The sequence below is a fragment of the Solanum pennellii genome, chromosome 7 (assembly GCF_001406875.1).
Source record: "Solanum pennellii chromosome 7, SPENNV200".
Taxonomy (NCBI): Eukaryota; Viridiplantae; Streptophyta; class Magnoliopsida; order Solanales; family Solanaceae; genus Solanum; species Solanum pennellii.
Window position 1 is genome coordinate 5,305,278 of NC_028643.1, and position 3,974 is coordinate 5,309,251.

The 3,974-nt window shown below is 33.4% G+C and overlaps 1 pseudogene; it reads right to left on the reverse strand.

Moving 5' to 3' along the window:
- The window catches only part of LOC107024777, a 3,951-nt pseudogene extending 218 nt beyond the window's left edge, over positions 1-3,733 (reverse strand).
- Positions 3,734-3,974: the final 241 nt, after the last annotated feature.

Sequence of the window (3,974 nt, forward strand, 5' to 3'; positions counted from 1 at the left end):
TCTAATGGAGTATTAATGGCCAAAGGCTGAAGATGTTATGACTAGTCGGTAATTTTTGAAAAGTTTTATAAATTTATCATTTTTTTCTCATTTCGCAATCGATCCCGAGTCTTTTATGTTTGATTTTGAAAAAATTACTTTTAAACTTTGAGTTAAAAGTTGAGAATTTAGTAAGTTTTGAGTTTGAAAGGCTATGTTAATTAAGAAAGTGATTTTTTGTGTCTTTTGGAGTTTTTCAGAATGTAAAATTTTGCCCTTTAAAGTTGTTTGTTTCAGATTTTGAGTTTTTGTTTTAGGATTTGAGGTCCTAAATTGTTAGATTGTGAAAATTTAGCCTTTGGATTGACTTTAATTACTATCCAGGGTTCGAATACTCAGTTCGAAATTATGAGAATTCCATTAGATTCGGGAGATAAATTTAGGCCTTTCTGCGGTGTTGATTGATTTTTGAGAAGTCTCGGCTTGTTTTAGCCTTTTAGGCGTGAGTTAGTTTCGTATGATTTTCACATACGTCCGATCAAGGAGACCTCGGATTTTCATTTTGACGGTTCTATTGAGTTTGGAACGTTGAGCATAATAGATATGTATATCTGATTTATGTGTATGGGGTTCCAAACGAATTTTGAAGGTCCTCTCGAGTTTTAGAGTATTAGCTGATTTTTTGATGTCTCTGTTCTTGTTCACTCCGCTTTAGCGATAGATGGCCCGCTCTTGCGGGACTCTCCTTAGCGAGGTTTGAACCACTTTTGTGAAGAGTCAACCCCTGTAGACCTATAATTTTGCGAAGAACCTCTGTTTAAGCTACCTCTGCATTAATGAAGGTCAAATTGCTTAAGTGCTGAGCTTTTAGCTAAGCGAACCCCTGGTCACTTAAGCGACATCTGGGAGGATGTTTGTTTGCCATTTTTTAGGTTTATGCCCCATTTTTCATTTATGAGCTTGGGGAATTCTTGGAGGTGATTTGTGAAAGATTTTCTTATGCTAAATCGTCTGAGTAGGCTTTTATAATCATAAAACTGTATAATCTAACATCATAATTTGGGATTTGAAAAATGACAAGGTTTTGTAAGAACTTGAGTTTTGATTTAAAATAGTGATTGTGAAGTGATTTTGATCTCCTTTTCGAAATGATTTTCACTAATGAGTTCCTATACCCTTAAAAAACATTATTTTCAAGTATTGTTTTCTGAATTTTAACCTCCATTTGAAATTGAGTTTTGAGTTGATAGACACATTTCCTTATATAATTGGTGTGTGAATTGTTGTCTTTGATGAGTGATTGTGAATACTTGTGAATACTTGATTGTTATTGATTGCGTGACTTTGGAATCGATTCGAAAGGAAAAGACTCAACTCTTGGGTTGATATTTGGTTGATTTAAGGCAAATGATGTTACGTTTTGTAATCTAGTAGAATGATCTACTTCTCTTCATTGTATGTGTGTTAGGGAGTAATCTGGATTCAAGTGAAGGTTCTTATTGCTCGACTTGATTAATGTCAATAAATAATAAAGGGATAAATGAAAAAGCTTCGTGATGATAATAACAATATGTGAATTGCCAATTGTTATGATCCTGTTTGATTGATGTGATAAAATGTCTTAATGGATTGAATGTGGATGACTTGTTGTTNGACTTGATTAATGTCAATAAATAATAAAGGGATAAATGAAAAAGCTTCGTGATGATAATAACAATATGTGAATTGCCAATTGCTATGATCCTGTTTGATTGATGTGATAAAATGTCTTAATGGATTGAATGTGGATGACTTGTTGTTTCTTCGCATGGTATGATATAGCTTGAATGAGTTGATTGTTGAACAATGTGATGAAACATGAGATTGTTATAATGTCGAGGTCTTTACCGACGATTTATATTAAGTCAACGAAAAATCATTATGACTAGTGATTACTATAAAATCAATGAGAAATAGCTCCAGCTAGTGATTTGATATTAATCCGATGGAAAATAATTTCGGCTAGTGATTTAATATAAAGTCGATGGGAACTAGTTTTGTATAGTAATAGTATGCGGATGGAAATAATTTTGGCACGAAATTGATTCTAGTGATTTGATGCATTTATATGTTTGTCTGTGACTTACTTGTTACTTGTGATTGANGATAGTAATAGTATGCGGATGGAAATAATTTTGGCACGAGATTGATTCTAGTGATTTGATGCATTTATATGTTTGTCTGTGACTTACTTGTTACTTGTGATTGATGTACTAGTTTCCTGTGATCGATCTACTTCACATTGAGCTTGATTTACGTGATACATGTTGGCTGTTGACTTGTGACTTTGGATTATGAATATTGAGCCTTGTGAACGGTTTATTATAGAACTGTTAGGTTGGGCTATTTTCTGTGGAGATAGTAGTTTGAGGAGATTTAGTTAAGATATATGGAGTAGTCGAATTCTACCTAGGTTTCCTTGTTTATTATGTTGCTTACTAGATATCATGTTTTTGGTACTAAAACCTAACTTCTACCACTTGTGTAGGTACTGAGCCCGATATAGCCTGATCACTTTTTTTAGACTTGTTAAAAGACTTGAGAGGTAGCTGCTTGTCCTTCTTGGGGCCCTCTTTTTTTTCTTTTAAGTTTTTTTTTCTATTCAAGAAACAAAGATTGAGACTTTTACTTATTTTTTAATTTCGTACTTTATGTATTTAATGTCTTGTACACGTGACCATCCGATTTTTGAGGTATTGTTTAGAATGAATAAGTTTTCCACCTTTGTCTTCTTCATGCTCTATTGTTTTTTGCATTCTTTTCGTTTATCGTTGTGTTTGAGGCTGACTTATCTTGGTGGAAACATACAAGTGTCACCACGCCCATTTTGGGTTGTGAAAGAATAAATTCTTTCAACTAATGCCACTCAAGATCTTCGATGTCGCCATCTTCATAATTCACCCTAAACCAACTAGTTTCCTCATCAAATTTTAGTAATTTTTCATTGTAATACCTGTCCCAAAAAATTTGTGAACTTTTTTCCTTGACCAAAATCAATATTTTTATGTGATTGTGCTTTAGTAACTATGAGGCAGGGTAAAAAGATGTCAGCATTTGAAAAAATGGCAGACAACTCGTTAATAACTATAGTTGGCTCTCCAGGTATCTCTAACACTCCACGTTTTAAAGACTTGTCCACATTATTTTCTTTACATGAAAAATTCATTTCCACTAGACTTTCTAATCAACCCTAATAATAGATGACCAAATTTTTGTTATACAATGGAGCCCTGTTGGAGAGTAGCGTAAAAAAAGCAGAATCATGTTAGCATTAGGAGTATACATTACATTAGGAGTGTAAGTGTTGTTATGTATTACTAGTAAGAGTAGTAGAATTCAAGTATAACTCCCATATATTGAAACTTGCCAACAACATATATAAGGAGGTATTGTGCAGTAATTTTATATACAAAATATATCAATAATATTTAGCTCTTCTTTTCCTTTATGTACTGTGCTTTCTACATGGTATTCGGGCAGTTAAAAAAACCCACAAAAATCTCGTAACAATAGCCTCAAACACAACTTTCATGTCCTTGTCAACTTCGTCTAAGCATCCATCTTATTGTTGCTTGTCCAGTCAAGATTAAGCCTACTAAGTACTTGATTTGGAGAATTCAGATCATGCAGCTTATTCAGGTCATGAAAGTAACCAACTTGATAAAAGGAGAGAGACGATCAAGTACCACATGAAGGAAAAAATTATTGAAGGCAAGAAGAAGAAGATTTGAAGACTCTTTGGGAAGAGAAAAATATGTTGTTGAGGAAATATGACTGAGGAGAGCATGTATCTCACTGTCGATTGTTTAGTAGATCAAGAGATGCGGGAATGCTTAGAAAAAATATATCTTCAAGCAAATATAAACAAGGATTCAACTCAACAACAACTCCAAAACATCAAGTTGGGAGCCAAAAAACTTGATGAGTATTTAAAATAGTTCAAAGGAATATGTGAT